This window comes from Mercenaria mercenaria, chromosome 7 (genome assembly GCF_021730395.1).
Source record: "Mercenaria mercenaria strain notata chromosome 7, MADL_Memer_1, whole genome shotgun sequence".
Taxonomy (NCBI): domain Eukaryota; kingdom Metazoa; phylum Mollusca; class Bivalvia; order Venerida; family Veneridae; genus Mercenaria; species Mercenaria mercenaria.
In genome coordinates, this window is record NC_069367.1 from 60,511,044 (window position 1) to 60,530,640 (window position 19,597).

Consider the following 19,597-nt stretch of genomic DNA (forward strand, 5'->3'; position numbering starts at 1 on the left):
ACATGTTTCACTGAATACTGTATTCCTGCCTTTTCTAGTTTTTCCCAGCTTGGTATGAGTGCAAATATATCTTATACGGAACAATGTTAGACCTTAAATAACCTTTTTCTTCTATATTTATTTCACTTCATACGTAATATACGCAATTCATTGAATGTTGTTTTTTTCTGCGTATCATCATTAAAAAAGTATATGGTGCAACCTTCCTACAACAGCCATTTGGCGTTTTGGGTGGTAATAATACTTGGCTGAGATATTATGCCCACAAACATTGTCAGCAAGTTTGGTGAAGATCGGATGAAAACTGTTCGACTTAAAAGAGCGGACAAGGCTAAATTCCCTGTTTTTTCTAGTAATTCAAGAACTATAACCAAAGAGTGCCTGGTACAATTTGGCTGGTTATCGAAATTGGCCGAGATGTAATGCCCACAAACATTGTCAGGAAGTTTGGTGAAGATCGGACGAAAACTGAATTATAGAGCAGACATGTTTTGGATGCTGACCGCCCGTCCGTTGCCATTCATAATTTTCTCCATTTTGTTTCTTAACCGTTAAATAACAACTGCTGAGGTAGCTATTCAGACAGTCAGGGCTGATACCAATTTCTAGGTTTCGTCCGGAACGGCTTCTTTATGCGACTTTTCAAATATTCCAACATCTGATGATCCTTTTTACTGTATTTTGAAGTTTTTTATTATTAACGAACGTTTTAATATCTAAATCAGATAGCATTGTTATCCCTAGAATCGTTTTTGTGTGTTGCAAACAAAAAAACTCAAATTAAATCCAGATTTCAAGATGCATAATCAAACTCTGTACGTAGAGTGCCTACTTCATCCGATTTACATTCGGAACATTTTCACGCGTTTCGGGCTTTATCGTATGTTTAACATGGGACTGTTGAACCGTCCAAATACAGAAAATACAGGTTTTTTTGTACGCGCGTGCGTCCAAATACAGAAAATACAGGATTTTTGTACGCACGTGCATCTAAATACCGTGATATATTGTACGGTCACGTGTTGCAAACGAACGTTCGCGATTGGATAGATAAAATAGGTATAGAATAATCCAATTTTACTGATGAGGTCACTCATTCGAGGATTTAAAGTAATTTCTCGGTGATTTGACGAAACAACCACCATCCGTCTGTTTAATTGAGAGTGGTGAATCTGGGAAAAAATGACTGTTCAAAATCCTTTGTAAAAAATATTAAGATAAGATAAGATAAATTTTATTTTAAGTCGGCAAGACAGAGAAACAATACAACATAAGCGACAAGCGCTTTTTAACCGACTATATATAACAAAGATAAACAGATTTTACAAAGATAAACAGTCAATAAGAAAGATATTCGCTTTTTCAATGTTGTTACCTTTAAGAGAGCCTGAGTTTTGATCTTTTAGTGGGGATACCTTAAGTGAATCTTGTTTTGAGCTTTTTATTAGGGTGTAGAACGTTTTGGTACAGACTTAACTTTGCGTGTCCGTTCACATGCAATCTTCAGATTGTTTTTAAATTGTGTAAAAATATCATATGATTGTTTAATTTCAGCTTTTATTTGAGATTTTAGTTTTTACTTCAATGTATTTGTTCGGCAAATATATATTCATATACATATTCTTCCATTAAACATAAAGTAATAGTCTTACAATGCACTTCAAGAAAATGCAAGTAACAGACATTTTAAATGAGAACAGGTTTGAGCACTCTCTTGCACACCGGTTACATTAGCGAGGTGTATGGTGAGGAACGAACGACAACTCTGCTTAATTTCAGATTTCAGATTTTATTCAAGAACTAGGCCCATATGGGCATCAGCCTTGTAAAGGCAACATTTACATGCAAATACATGTACATAAAACAAAACGTATACATGTAAAAAATACATAGCAGATACTGTATCTTACAGTAGGTATTTAACGGAAGATATATGCATATCTGACGTAAATCAATAATTTCTGACTAGCACCAGATTAACAGATTCACTGAGTAACATACATAACTTTTTGTGTAAATAATGCCAACTTCAGGAGAAGGGTTTCATCACAACTTTGAAACAAACATTGAAAATTATTATCATTTGAAATCTGGTGATGAAATGGAATGTATTTCTGTCTATCCAGATTTAAAAAAAAGGACAATCAAAAATATAATGACACTCATCACCCAATGCTGCATTATTACACAAGTGACATGTCCCCTCATCATGGACAATATTAAGAAATATACCCTTTTCAATAGGCAACTTATTATTACGGCACCTGAAATGGCATAAGGATAATACAAGATTTGATGGTAACAATTTCAAATAGTCTTCAAATTTAAAGACTGTCTTGAATATTTTATAACGCTCACATTTTCTTGAGTTTTGAACCATTCTGGTCCAATTTGTTATATACTGATCCTTTATTCTAAGCTTAATAATATTACGAAAAAGGCTAAATCAAAACTGACTGATTAATTCAATATTCTGCAAATCAAGCTGTTCTAATGTATTCTTAACATATGAAATCCAAGCAACAATATACATCATATATGAAGCTATACATAACTTATACAATTGGCTGATCTTATCATTTTACTTTCAATAACCTTGCACCAGTAATTAAGTACTCTACTTTTGACAATAACATTAATGGGCAAAGCCCCTAGTTCACCAAATACCATAACATTTGGTGTGGATTTTTTAACTTTTAGTAACATCTTTAAAAATTTTAGTTGAAAAGTTTCAATTAAACTAATATCACTGCTACCCCACACCTCAGATCCATACAAAAATATAGGCATTATCATTGTTTCAAATATATGTAACTGTAAATCAATACTGAGTTGAAGTTTTCTTGCTTTTCTCAACAGAGAATACATAGCTTTTGTAGCCTGATCTACTAAATGTTTTTTCGTCTCGTGGAAATTACCATTATAACTAAAATTATCAACAATATCAAGTACTTCACCATTATAACGGAAAACTGGTTTTATTCTCACTTTACCTCGAGAAAAAAAAAACAACAACTTTAGTTTTACTAGAGTTAACAGTCAGTTTCCACAAATCACAATATTCTGACATTGTGTTTAAAGATGTTTGTAGCTCATTTGGTGTCTCAGCAAAAAGTACAGTGTCATCTGCATAGAGTAATAAAAATAATTTGAAAAACACTTCAGCAGTATCATCACTTAAAAACTTTTTAACATCATTTGATAGAGTTGTTAGTCCTTTGTAAAAATGTGTCATAAAGGACACTAAATTATTCAGAAAAATAGAAAAAAGTATCGGTGATAAATTTTCACCCTGTCGGACTCCAGATGCACTAATGAAAAAATTTGAGAGACATTGACTGCTTTTAACACAAGATTTTGCTTGATCATAAATTGAGTATATAACTTTAAAAAATTTTCCATCAACATTATGTTGAAGTAACTTCCTCCATAAACAAACTCGACTAACAGAATCAAAAGCTTTCTTATAGTCTATAAAAGCACAATAAAGACGACAATTTTTACTTAAATAAAAATCAATTAATAATTTTAGTGAAAAAATATGGTCAACAGTGCCATAATGTTTTCGAAAACCTGCTTGTTCTTCACAAAGTAGTCCTGCTGATTCCAAGAAATTGTTGGAGACTGAGGTTTGAGACCAACATTTTAGTGTGCTTATACCTTTTTATGTCTGTGGCAAACAATTAGTAGACCCAAGCCTACAACAAATGCGGAAACGATAAAAACAAGTTGTTTATTTGAATATATTCTTAGTAAGTTTGTAACAATTCAATTCATATGGTGGTAAAAACATGAATAGATCAAATGGACCGCTTTTTATTTATTTCTACCCTACAAATGAAGTAGTCATTTCCAATGAATGTAAATTAAATATGTACTAGTGTTCGGATAGCGCAAAAATTGGAAGGTATAGGAGAGATCGCCGTGACGTAACGCATTAACACCTGTTTATCTGGTGGTTGGCAAAACAATTGTTTTTAAAAATTGTTTATGTATGGGATTGGAATTTTTAATAACTTTTTCGTTATTTTCATATTTTCTTATGCAATTATCTTTTTAATACGAAGGCAGTGGCTAGAGAACCGGAATCGGTTCCCTAGACAGCGGACTTATTCGTCCGGAACTGGTTCTCTAGCCAAAGTACCGTGCATAGGCTAGAGAACCGGAATTTTATTTCTATGCATAAAGCTGCCGAAATTCACTTCGTTTCTTTTGGTAAGTATCATGCATATTATGATCTTAATTAATTTTACCATACCCTTGTATTTATCTGCATTTACTGTGTCTTCAGAAGTTTCTCGCAGCATACCGTGTCCACCATATTGGAATGATATATAACTAAAACAAATGAATGCGTGAAAACTACTTTGCCATTTTTAAATGTTATTTGCTTTAAACATGTATTATATTCATACATGTGATAAGTTCAGAATCCCAAAACTGGAGGTTTGCCACTTTTCAGCTGGAGTTGGGGTCTCAAAACTGGAGGTTTTTTATCGACATAAATTAAGCGCACAGACACATAACTTAGAGACAAAATCAATATTTTTGGCCACACAATAACGTATATAAGTCTATAACAGAAGAAACAATCCTCATACCTCTTGATTTGAATTTTGACAGAGTTAAGCCCCTTCTTAACTTACATCTTTTTGTTAAAGTTTTATATAATGTCTAATATCTCTGTTAAATTCAAAGCTATTGACTATTATGCCACTTTTACTCACAAAGCTTTAATTGCCCCTTTTACTGGCAAAGCTTTAAATCAGAGAAGTCGAGCATGCTGTCTAACATAAGCTCCCTCTTGTTCTAACTTTAAATTTTCTTAACAGATTAAATCTGTAGAAACAAAGTCTCAATATAGGTCTGAAATGGTGGTGAACATGCATTAACATTATTCTACTCGAGGACTGAAAAAAAACGAAGCTCTAAATTGGTCTGAACACAACTCATAAATTATGTAAATTCCTTACCCCACCCACTTTCGTATAAAAATACTGATGATTTTGACATGAAAAATAGAAAACAGAAATGCATCAACATGTATTTACCCTTACCAAAATAATGTAGATTGATGTTTTCAAATAAATGAGTGTGTGTTTTCATCCAATTTCAATGAAATAAGTACGATTTTAGCAGCAAATTAATTTGGTAAACATTGGAAGAAAATGGCGTAACTGAATAAGGGGAAATAACACTCCTGTTCTAAAAATAGTAATGGGTTGGTTTTTCCAACAAATATTTATGTGATTTTATTACCGAATAAAACTTCTTTGAATAATCAAAATTCATTTCAGTTGGGAATTATTTCTAAAGACTTGGAGTTTTTTGCTTCAAATTGGTAAAATATGGAGCCTAATTGGCACTGAGAATGGGCCGAATGGCCCCGTGAGACAGGTGGAAAAGGCCCTGCTTGTCTAATCCCTTATCAAAACAAACAATTCACCTGTGAAAAACAACTCTTTCCTCCAGCTACATGTATGTCAAACATGTATAATACACAACAGTAACTGTGTAAACATGTTTGGCACTCCTCGGTAATTATCAACCCCATCATAATACTGATTTTTTTTTGATTTTTTTTTTGAAAAGCGGGAGAAATATGGTTTTGGTCGGGAGACGGGAGGCAAGGTGAAAAAATTGGATTTTGACCCTCCCGCGCGGGAGATCACATGTATGATTATATTTAAATTATTTAAATGTAAAATTGTATTGTTTTGTATATGTGTCATTAGAAGTAAAACTAACAGATGTACAAAATAATTAAATTGCTGTGATAGCTTCCAGCGGATTCTTTGCTCGCTTTAAATACTGGTTTATAACACCTCGGTATTTCACGTGCATCAGTCTTTATTGGATTAAAGTTTGCAAGTGATTAGCAAATTGGAAAAAACAAAAACATGTAATCAATACTTATTAACAGTAATGACTTAATTTGTTTAGATTGTTTCTTTTACTCTGTTTTACCTTTGAGTTTAAATTTCAAGTTTAGTTTGGCTTGCTCCATGCTGAAAGATTTTCGCATTTTATATCATTCCAATATGGCGGACAGTATGCGGCGAATAGACACAGTAAACGCAGGTAAATGCAAGGGCTTGGCTTGCTGAAATGGTAAAAATAATTAAGATAATAACATGCATGATACTTACCAAAAGAAACAAAGTGATCTTCGGCAGCTTTATGCATAAAAATGAAATTCCGGTTCTCGAGCCTATGCACGGTACTTTGGCTAGAGAACCGGTTCCGGACGAATAAGTCCGCTGTCTAGGGAACCGATTCCGGTTCTCTAGCCTCTGCCTAATATGAATTACCATTTTAGATGACATATGATTTTAATAGCGGCGTAGCGATGTTCAAAACTTTTAGAAAAACACTGTAAGTTAAGCGTTCATAATTAATCCATTTTACTTAAAAAAAATAATTAAAAGTTATTAATAAATTGCTTGTTTTATATCCTTTTTATAGATAAAAAAAATTATTTATATAATTTGTGTTTTAGGGAAGTTTAAGCCGTTAGAAAAATATCACTGTTTACAAAAAACATGTACGCTCGGCGTCTGCCCCCCCCCCGATCTCTGTCTTATCTGTGCTAAAAATAGAAAATACAACGGATTTGTATACAAACACGATCTCTCCTATAATTATACTTCAGTTCAGACAGTTAAAACAGCCATTATATTCTATTTATATTCAGTTGATGATATTTTCAGTACAGGTTCAGTAACTGAACTATATGTGGGCTCCGTTTCAGTGGATCATGATCTGGATAGCCTTGTAAGAGTGCAGCTACTGAAATTATTCATTTTCTTTTTGGCAGTGGCTAGAGAACCGGAATCGGTTCCCTAGACAGCGAACTTATTCGTCCGGAAACGGTTCTCTAGCCAAAGTACCATGCATAGACTAGGGAACCGGAATTTTACTTCTATGCATAAAGCTGCCGAAATTCACTTTGTTTCTTTTGGTAAGTATTATGCATTATTATCTTAATGAATTTAACATTTCAATTTTCAGCAAGCAATGCCCTTTCATTTATCTGTGTTTACCGTGTCTCCAAAAGTGTACTCGCCGCATACTGTCCGCCATATTGGAATGATAAAATAAACTAGTACGAATGAATGCGGAAATCGTAAGCATTGGAGCAAGCCGAAATAAACTTGAAATGTAAAATTAAAGCAATAAAAGAAACATTTAAAACAAATTAAGTAATTTCTGTTAATTAGTATTGATCACATATCTTTGATCTAAAATGCCGAGGTGTTACAAACTGATCAAAGAATCCGCATGAAGTTTTAATGGCAATTAAATTAGTTTGTACATCTATAAACATGTAATGACACAAATACAAATCAATATTATTTTATATTTAAATAATTTTAACATAGTACATGTTGAAAGCAAATAACATTTAAAAACGTGAAAGTGAGTTTTCACGCATTTATTCGTACTAGTTTTTATCATTCCAATATCACGGGGGAGGAACTGTTACACGAGATTCGGTTGTGGAGGATATCATGTTACAGATTTAGGATGCTACTGTTACAGTATTCCTGGATAACGTTACAGCATTTGGAGGATAAAAATCACTGTCGGTGTTTTGTTTGCCAAAAAAGTAGTAAATATTTATCTCTTTTTTTGCAAAAGTAAAAATTGTTTTTCTAGATCAGTGGTATGTACGTCTGCTGAGACATGGTTTAACACGTAAAACACAGTATATTGATGTCAATCAAGCGTTTTATGAAAAACTTCGAAATTTTGATAGAAAAATATCTAAAAGAAATTGATTAAAATATATTCCAACCGTATTTCATGCAAATTTGCATTGATTAAAACCCTCTTCATGGAAGGACTTATAAAACGAGGTAGAAAAATTACTGTTGATCTAATATTTCGTGGTTCTATAGAATGTTGCAGTTTAGCAGGATATGTTACAGTTGTGGGGTGCTGCTTTTGAATGTGTTACAGATTTAGGATGATACTTTTTCCTTCTTCAGGATTCAGTTGTTAGATGTAAATACTGCTAAACAACATTTATTTTGTCATTTGAGGCAGTCAGACATGTACTAGAGTGGCGTTGCTGTAACGACGTTTAAAAACACAGGAAAGTCCACCTAACGGGAGAAGATGTCGGTTGTGATATGTCAAGAATTACATATGATGAACAGTTGATGATACAAGCTATGCAGAGCAAATCTCCCATCCCTTTTCCATGCAATTGACCGATCGTTTGAACAATCTCTAAATACATCGGTTGTTAAATGTTTTTCCATAAACTCTAAATAAATCACCAAAGATATCGCGGAGCGAAATCGAAATATGTTTTAAGTGTGTATTTATTTATATTCACATAGATTAATTACTTTCGTTCAAATCTAAAAAGAGAGTGAGTTACTATGTTTATAAGGTAACTCCTAATTTTTGAACAACCCGAATTTAATGTGCTCGTGCTCGCGTTTACGCAATGCCTACAGTCCTGAGACATGCCTTCTCATGGCGCACAATCCTGAAAAGCCCTTGCCACCGTCATACACACAAAGACAAAGACGCATATACTTTTAGATGAAAATCCTGAAACATTATCCATTTTAACTATGAACTGCGTATAAAATCCTCTGTTAAATGATTGCGTATAAAATCCTCAGTTAAATGATTTAGGCTCCTAACTGTGACCAAACAGATTCAGTGCTTCAGATTAGCCTATTTGATTGTGCATGCTTGCCAAATCTTCATTGCGCAAACGCATATCTGCTTGTTGGCAGCTACGCGCCTGCAAGCAGACTATGATTCGATGATTGTTCCAACAGTAAACACGTGTACATGTTTAACAAAAAAAAAAAAAAAGAATCTTTTGTTATTTGAAATAAAGTTTTATTGCACATGTGCGAGTTGTCGTGAGAAAAGCCAATTAATTTCTTAAGTTCTCCATTACCGATTCCGAGAGGATATTTTCTTTTAAGCTTATTAGTAATTGAAATCGTTGACAAAGACACGCATTGCCAAACTCTTCCGAAGCGAGGACACATCGTTTGCTAGCTTAATACATGTAGCATAAACAGGTACTATTTATGAAAGAACAGCTTATTAAAGTGCAAACGACGATTCAATGCGAATTGGTGATTATGGTATCATATACATTAGATATAGAACACTGGCTTTCCATTGAAAATGTTTATATATATCGTTTTATTATATATAGCTGTTGAATCAGATTTAGAATTTCAAAAATAGAAAAAGATGCACTTGGTATAATATATTTGTTACATCTTACAAAAAATCCCGCATAATTCATGATATCTAAATTTTATTTGCTATCCTGGTATTGTATATTGTCAAAATGTGTTATAAAAAGTATCATCCTAAATCTGTAACACACCCAGAAGAAGCACCCCACAACTGTAACATTCTATAAAACCACGAAAAATTAGACCCACATTTATTTTTGTACCTCGTGTTATAACTGCATGCCTAAAGAGGGTCTTTATCGATGCAAATGAGCACAAAATATGGTTGAAACATATTTTAATCAACTTCTTTTAGTTAATTTTCTATCAAAATTTCGGATTTTGTCATTAAACGCTTGATAGACATGAATATACTGTGTTTCACGTGTTAAACCATGTCTCAGCAGACGTACATACCACTGATCTAGAAAAACAATTTTACTTTTGCAAAAAAGAGATAAATATTTACTATTTTTTTGGCAAACAAAACACCAACAGTGATTTTTATCCTCCGAATGCTGTAACGTTATCCAGGAATACTGTAACAGTAGCATCCTAAATCTGTAACATGATATCCTCCACAACCGAGTCTCGTGTAACAGTTCCTCCCCCGTGAATATGGTGGACAGTAAACGCAGATAAATGCAAGGGCACGGTAAAATTAATTAAGATAACAATATGCATGACATTTACCAAGAAACAAAGTGGATTTTGGCAGCATTATGCATAGAAATAAAATTCCAGTTCCCTAGCCTATGCACGCTATTTTGGTTAGAGAACCGGTTCCAGACGAATAAGTTCGCTGTCTAGGGAACCAATTCCGGTTCTCTAGCCACTGCCTTTCTTTTTTCATCGATGTATAGTTTGTCACATGTTATCAGAGGACAAATCTAAATAATAGGTTGTTTGTGACAGCATGATAACACCAACCCTAAAAACTGTTTTAATATTTCATCTGGAGGGCAAAATGGATGTTTTGATTCCTTTTAGTCCATCTTGTTGCAAAATGTGATTTCCTCATATGGTTTCTCTTAACATGTGTTAACATGTACATTCTCGAGATATAATTCAGCATTTAATAATATGTCACAAGTTATAAATCAAGTGAAAGAAATGCTGAACTGGAAGGTCTTTTCACCCCAAAACACCCAGAGACACAGCTAGGTTTCAAGTATTATTTATTAAAAAAATGTATATCGTCCATTCTTAGTACAGATAGAGGAGCAACTCCAATTTAAACATGCCGACACAGTTCAACTTTTTAACCAGGTTTTCAATGAAAACCTGAGTTATTAGATTGGGGTAGATGTCGGTTGGGCGGGCGGGCGGCGGCAGCGGCGGTGGCGGCGTCAAACTGGTGTTTCCGGTCAATAACTTTTGTTTCGGTAAAGATATTTGAATAAAACTTGGTATGTATGTAGCTTATATCAAGACAAAGGGTGGGATTGATTTTGGGGTTTCTGGGGTCAAGGTCAAGGTCACTGTTACTTAAAATAGAAAAAGGGTTTCTGGTCAATAACTTAACTTAGGAATGAGCTATCATGATGAAACTTGGTTTATAGAAAACTTATATAAAGTTGTAGCTTGGGATTGATTTTGGGGTTTCTGGGATCAAGGTCAAGGTCATTGTTACTAAAAATAGGGTTAGGGTTAGGTTAGGGTTAGGGTTAGCATATCTTCTACATGCATGGAGGGATTTTGATGAAAGTTGGCACAATTGTTCATCATCATGAGACAGAGTGTCATGCGCAAGAACCAGGTCCCTAGGTCTAAGGTCAAGGTCACACTTAGAGGTCAAAGGATACAAGAATGAAAACTTTGTCCGGAGCATATTTTCTTCATGCATGGAGGGATTTTGATGTAACTTGGCACAATTATACACCATCATGAGACAAAGTGTCTTGCGCAGTTCCCTTCTTTAGAATTACTTCCCTTTGTTGTTACTATAAATAGCTTATATTGTAACTTTTTCATTACTAGACGTAGGGAAAAATCGAGACCACTTTTCTGTAGTACAACATGCATGTTACATCCAATTTTGAGGTGTATTTTGACCAATCTCTACCTGGTAAGGATTTCTGTGTGGACTTACAATTTTTTTTTTTGTATTTTTTTTTTTTTTTTTTTTTTTTTTTTAAGATTAACTTCCCTTAGTTGTTACTATAAATAACTTTTATTGTAACTTTTTTATAATTGACCGTAGGGAAAAACCAAGACCACTTTTCTGTGGTACAATTAACATAGTTGTTACTTTCTAATTTTAGGTGTATTTTAAGGTATCTCTACCTGGTAAGGAGTTTTTTTGTGGACTTAGAAAAACAAAAGAATTACAATGATTACTAAACAACCACAAAATTAAAATTACATCTGCAAATACAGGTGCTAGAGTAAAGAAATTTGCTGTGACGGGCGTATATTGTGACATTCTGGCACTCTTGTTTATTCTTATGAAAAGTGTTGAAAACCTGGTTTCGTGGCATTGCCGCGTTTCTTGTTATACTTTTTGGTAATATCATTATTTTGCTTTCAAAATGAAGTAGGCATGTTTTATAGTGTCTAAAATCGCACTGAAATGTCCACTAGAGATAACTAATTTTCGAAATTAGACGTTTACACATGCACATGAGATCAAAAATCTATGTCGTCGATCTAGGGTTAAATTAAATTGCATGGTACTGAAATTTAAATATCTGGACAATTACTAAAATGTTATGCTCAAATGATTAGTTAATGATATATATCTTGAACAAAACGTTGCCTTTTTCCATAAGTGTCAATCATTTGTATATTGACCACGTACCTTTTGTGTCGGCAATTTGGACAACAGATACGTTACAACATCTATTCACTTTAAATACTCAGGTGTGTAATGCATGTTCCGGAACGACTATTGACAGTTTGAATGTTTAATGCAGGGTATTTTCTTTCTGTTTTGGGAACATAGCCTTTACCCCCAATATTGGGAATTTTGATGCGTAAATGTTCCATATTGGGAAATATTTAGTCCCATAGGATATAGTAAGGATGTGTTTAAGCACTTTCTCATACACTTGTTTCACATTGTACAATCTCTTTAACATACTGCCATTACAAAATTGTCCTTAATTTGGTCAATGTTTGTGCAATTTTGATGAAATTTTTTTCAGAATGTAGATTGGGAATTTTTGCACTCATGTTGGGAAAAATACGTACTTTTTGGCATTGGGAATATAGCCAAATAACGGCTATAAAAACGGCCGAAAAAAAAACCCTGTAATGATATGATTATCAAAATAATATTTATTTATTATCGAAAAAAACATATTGTAGAAAATAAAATAAGATGATGTTCAACTGCCACCATGTTTCAATTTCTTTTTAACAGATACGTTACGAGGTGTTTCATTCAGCATACATTTATATTGCATTTATCTAGAAATGTTACTGAACAGTGTACACCGTGTCCAACGTATACGTTGCATTTACGGTGGGTACGCTGCATACATGGTATATTGTACGTTCCATTACCGGCATTTCCTGTTGATTTTGTCAACATCCCGTATAGTGAGGTAAGAAAAACTACTTATTTTCATCGAAGTTCAACGTGTTCGAAGAAGCGATATATTCAGTACGAGCTGCAGATCATTCAAGCTCCCCATGGTAATGTGATTTTGGTCAGTAATTCTCTAGTTTCTTCAAACATTCGAGTAAACCGACGTGTAAAGTCGGTTTTGAACTCGGGTGTTCACTTTCAGGTTCATTTTCTGTCTCTTAAAATCATTCTGTTGACTTTTCATCGGTTTAACGCGAGAATAGTATCACAAGCTACAATTTGAAATATATATCATCGTGTAAATTCATGTTTAAAGGGAGCTTTATGCCAAAATTAGCGATGTACGCCCTATAAAACGGCGCGTCTACAGAAGTACGCCACATAAAAAGGCCGTTATCTTCATCTAAAATGCAACAGTTACTGTCATTATTGTAAGGAATTTCCTGGGGGGGGGGGGGGGGGGGGATACCTAAACCCTAAACCCGACCACTGCGTATGATAAATTCCTAGCAAAAAGTCTCTTTAAAATATTAATTTTAATGTTGATTGTTATCAAATAAACTTGACTAAATATATGAAATAACTGTGTTTGTAGAGTTACATTCACAATTAGATATCATGTATAATAATTTTCAGTCAGTTGTCCATAAGCATTTACCTGGCACTCATTAATATTCGCCAATATTTTCGGGCGTTTACGTTAGCTGACGAAAGAATCGTATCCTGAAAATAATTACATATGTAGAAGTCACATTACACGATGGCGTAGTGGTGTCTCAGTATTACGCAAGGTTATTGGCATTGATTTTATTCTTATATTATTTCACGTGCATGTAACATATTTTACGAATTTTAATTGTTTTCATTTGTAGATTTGAGCCGCAACATCAGAAAACAAACATGCAGTGGCTTTGCGACAAGCATGGATACAGACAGCCTGCGCATGCGCACATTCTGGTCAGGATCCATGCTATTCGCTTATGGTTTCTCTAATTGCAATAGGCTTTGAAAGCGAATAGCATGGATCCTGACCATGTGCAGACTGTGCGGATATGCAAGCTGGTCTGGATCCATGCTGAAAGCCAGTATGTTGGTTTTCTCATAGCGTGGCTCATTTTTACTTTCTGGAATCACTTACAACAGGAAATATGTCTTTCTTTCTTCTTAGATACCTTAAAAGAAAAATCGACAATTTCTTCCACGGTTATCTTGGAAACAAGTGTTTTTCATTCAGGAAATGAACAAGAAATGATGATTATTAGTTTGATCAGGTAAGTAGGGGAGAACGCTGTTGAATGTGCCACGGGTTGGTTGTGCCACACGTGACTTATAATATTTATTGAAGAGCTTAGACGTCATTTGCAAATATTTTAAAAACGCCATTTTTTCAAATACTCTTTTTGGAAAGCACAAGCTTTGTAAACAAAAGGACAACGAAACTGTTTGAAACACCGATTTTGACCGCTATAAGTAATTTTTGACGTATAACACATCTGTGTTCTGACAGTTCGTTATCATATAGATATATCGACATAAGATATATTATGAAATTCAGCATTTCCCTAAGGTTAAATGCCATGTACTTTCATACTGCTATACCATACTGAAAGGTAAGGGTGTACCCCGCATACTGTCACAACCTACCCCAGACGCGGGGCAGGTTGTGAAGTTACAGGCCATGTTCACACTAGCAGTATTCGTTTTTTCCGCACTCAACCTGAAAATACTACATTATGTTACTTGTGAAATACATTTTCAGTTTTTAATTCGTTTTAGGTTCCGACACCGAAGATTACTTTACGAAAATATATGGAATGTTCATGATTCCCAAGTAAATACTTCTATACCGGACTGTTTATACAAAACAAGCATGTTTATTTTATCTTTCGAATAATTAATATTACTGTTATTACATTATGTAATTACAAAACCGTTTATAATTGTTAAAAAGTGTAAATAAAATGAAAGAATAGATGCGAGTGAAGACATACGTAATCAGTTGCTATAAATATAACGGCCTTTTTCTGTGGCGTACTTCTGTAGACGCGCCGTTTTATGGGGCGTACATCGCTAATTTTGGCATAAAGCTCCCCTAAAACATGAATTTACGCCATGATGTATATTTTTATTTGTAACTTGGTATACTATTGTCGCGTTAAACAGATGAAAAATCAACAGAATGATTTTAAGAGACAGAAAATGAACCTGAAAGTGAACACCCGAGTTCAAAACCGACTTTACACGTTGGTTTACTCGAATGTTTGAAGAAACTAGAGAATTACTGACCAAAATCACATTACCATGGGGATCTTGAATGATCTGCAGCTCGTACTGAATATATCGCTTCTTTGAACACGTTGAACTTCGATGAAAATGAGTAGTTTTTCTTACCGCATAACATAGGATGTTGACAAAATCAACAGGAAATGCCGGTAATGGAACGTACAATATACCATGTATGTAGCGTACTCGCCATAAATGCAACGTATACGTTGGACACGGTGGTGTAGTAGAACACGTGTTTAACTTTGTATCCAAGTTAAAAGTATTTAACTTTTAGTCCAGATTTCATACTTTTCACTTGAGAAAACATATTAAAAACAGATACGTTACAAACAACAGATACGTTATACGAATGTGCTATAAATGTGTAAAAATGTTTGAATTGTTTGAATAATCATCACCTTAACTTAAAGTTTTAGAAAAAAAAGTTGATTACTGTTTTATTATTGATATCTGGAGTTAATAAGACATCATAAATAATGAATAAAACAGATACGTTACAATTTCTATTTTTATGTTAAATGTTCAAATTAAAGTTTTTTTTATACAAAACATATACATTTTGGGTTATATTTCTTTATTTTCAAAAAGAATCATAATTATCAAAATGTATGAAATATAAAGCAAATGTAACGCCAATTAATGAATTTAAAAATGTGACAGATACGTTTATACGAAATGGGTAGACCATTTTCACCAAAAAGACTGTATTTTCGGATATATCTAAGAACCAACAGTTATATTGTTCAGATAGTATGTTTTCCTCATCAATTCAAGTGCGTTAATCTACATAATGATATTATAGATCTTATTTCATAATCCAGTATGAAGTGCGTTTTATGACAACTGATATTTGTGTAAATTAAATTAGTTTTTCCATACAATTTGATTTATTTTTATCAATCATGATATATATATAACTTCATTTCTTATTAAACTATAAAGAGTATTTAGTCTGAACTGGTAAATAACGTACACAAATATTGTTATATGTTATATTAAAATAGTTTTTTGAATAAAAATTCGCAGTGTAACGTATCTGTCGCTGATTTACAGCTATCTTTGCAAAATCAATGAAATTACGAAAAATTGTCGATAGTTAACTAAAATATTTAATTTGTGTACTCCAAAGGCATGAAACAAATAAATAAAAACAAATCTGATTATATTTGGAACATCAGATGTGGGGACATTTTTACTGTCCAAGTTGCTCCTCTATCTGTAGAATGGACGTAATAATCTTTGAAGACATGTTATTACGGTTTAATTAACCTTAAGAATAGATTCATCTGAGGAAATACATCTCAGAACATCAGCTGAACTGAACTTGTTATTAATGTTAAAGGGAGGTAAAGGGAACGTAACTGCTATATAGATTACATGTGGATTTGTTTCCATTGCTCTCGGATATGGTCATTCCACCTGACAAGTTGTCATCATTGTAAATTCTGTGATGTTACTTTACTTGATTCAATCCGTTTAGAATAATTTTAACTTTAGATAGATCTATTTAAATGTTGAATATATCACTTTGCTATATATTTATTTAAGGCTCATTCACATGCATACAAACACATAAAACATAAAAACAACTTTAAAAAATGCATATGACCATTCTTGACATAGAATTATATGAGACTATCTAGTCAAACATTAAATGACAACCGTAACATTTCTAGTTAATAACTAAAACAAGATTTACCCTGTGATCACAACACCCTTGTACTTCATGTGAACCAGAGAACATGTATGCAATATACATAAATACACATGCACCGATACAAACAAATACTTGCATCAGCATCCATACATATAAACATACATATATATTTCACACATAAACATAGCACATACGTATGTATCTATATATATACATATACACACACATATATACATACACACATATAAATGCATACATATACACATACATACCTACATATATACACATACACACACACACATATATACACACATATACTAACATACATATATACCCATATACAAAAATACACCTATACACATATAAACACATATACATACATACATGTATATACATACCCATCTACATATATATCCATCTACATATACATACATAGGTACCCACCTACATATATATACACACACATACATACATACACGCACATAAAAAGTAATATACATACATACACAAATATACAACACAGTATTAAAGAAAGGCAACTCAACAGCCTAAATAGCAGTGTGGGGAATCACGTGACCCAAAATGGTACGGAACACGGAAATCAACATGGCGGATTTTTGATTTTTTTACCAATTTTCAAAGGTTAGTAAAAACTACAGCATCTATTCCGCTCGTTTTATAGCGCAGTCTATGCGCATTTTAATGCTTTTTCCAGCGATGTATGTGTCTTGTCTACGTTCTCTCTAGTTTCAGAGTTACCTTTGAGGTTTTGACCGAAGCGAGGATAATTTTCTTTAAAAACACAATAGTACGATACACGTAATTACTCTTTGCACACAAAAATCTATGTAATTTGCAGCTGTTTAAACTTGCTTAAATCTGTAACTGTTAGATCTTTATAATAGAGTAACTATGCACAGTGTTTATTAATAATTGTTCGCGAATTCTTGAGAAAAATTGACAAACTATCGAAATGGTACGCGACACTTGCTATGATACGCAACACGTACTAACTGTTGGCAGTCTGATACGCAACATGTGCATGTGTCACCAACGGCGATTTAACTTCAGATTTGTGTCATAATTAATTTACTAACTGTTTCAAACGTTGTTTTCAGTTTTTAAGATGGTTCGGAAGCACTGCAATCATTATTTATGTTTAAAGAGGTCAGCACGCTAAGACTTTCACTGTTTCAGGTTTCAAAATTACATAAAATGTTTATTTTATTTCAGAATGGCGCAGTGATCTAATCTTGTATACTTTTCCTTTACAGACATGACCAAACCTAAGAAGAAACCGGGTCTGACACTTGGGAAAAAAGAAGTGGATAAAGAAACAAAATAAGAATGTCAATAACTTTCCAATTGCTGCAATCCATCAAGCAATCACCAGCGAGAAACCATCTAAATCACCTCTGTACAACTCATCTCCAACAAATAAAAAAAAATAAAGTGAATTTGGTCACCTGTCGTTTCCAAAAAACAATTTAAAACTAGAGATGCTTTTGAGAAAAGCGCATGTCTCCCACAACTGCCCCTATGAAAAATGTTAGTTTCTCTAGATGTTTTAGACGAGTGGATCCAATTAGATGGTCTGGATGAGTGGATCCAATCAGTAATTCAAGGGCCATAAATCAAAAGTGCCTGGGCCGATTTGGCTAGTTATCGAACGTGGGTAAGGTCTTATGGCCAAACACATTTTGTTCAAGTTTGGTGAAGATCGGATGAGAAATGTTCCACTAAGAGAGCAGACAAGAGTAAACAGACGGATTTTTTCGGTAATTCAAGGGCCGTAACTCTAAAATGCCTGGACCGATTTGGCTAGTTATCGAACTTGGCTGAGGTCTCATGGTCAAACACATTTTGTTCAAGTTTGGTGAAGATCGGATGAGAAATGTTTGATTAAGAGTGCGGACATGAGTAAAAAGGCCAATTTTTCGATAATTTTAGGGCCGTAACTCCAAAATGCCTGGACCGATTTGGCTAGTTATCGAACTTAGCCGAGGTCTCATGGTCAAACACATTTTGTTTAAGTTTGGAGAAGATTGGATGAGAAATATTCGAATTAGAATGCGGACAAGAGTAAAAAGACCGATATTTGGTAATTCAAGGGCCATAACTCCAAGACGCCTGGACCGATTTGGCTAGTTATCGAACTTGGCCGAGATCTTATGGTCAAACACATTTTGTTCAAGTTTGGTGAAAATCGGATGAGAAATGTTCGACTTAGAGTGCGGACAAGCTTTGTGACAGACACAACACACACACAGACTGGAGTAAATCAATATGTCTCCCACACCACTGTGTGGTGGGAGACATAATAACTCCCGATAAAGGTCTTCAAGATCACCTTTTGGACATGTAGAGGAAAACAGTGATACCAGAGACAATGTAGAACATTTCTTAAATACTGAATTACTGTGTGAAGAAATCACATGTTCGATACTGCAAGCAGAAAGAGACTTCCTGTGAAAAGAAAACAGGGAACTGTTAGTACATCAAGGAACGCAGTTCAGAAAGGAGCTCTGTGTATAAGATGGGAGAAGGCTAGGACGAATGAAATAAAATGCTACCGATGAAGAGGATGGGACTGGACTGAGAAGTGCTTATGAACGAGAAAAGAAATACAAATATAGTTACGATATCAGTACCGAAAATAAAAGGAAGATGATATAAATACAACTGGAGAAAAGAAACATTATTTGAGTACTTAAAATAGATACTGAGTGAAGAAAGAACCGATGTTTTTAATAGTAAATGGTAGGGAAAATTTGATACATTCAGTAAACAATGTGAAAACAGTGTGAGTAAAATCATGGGGCTAAATTTTATGCAAAAGGACATTATGTGATATAAATTGACATACTTAATGGGAATAGAAAGACTCAATGACATTGAGAAAAA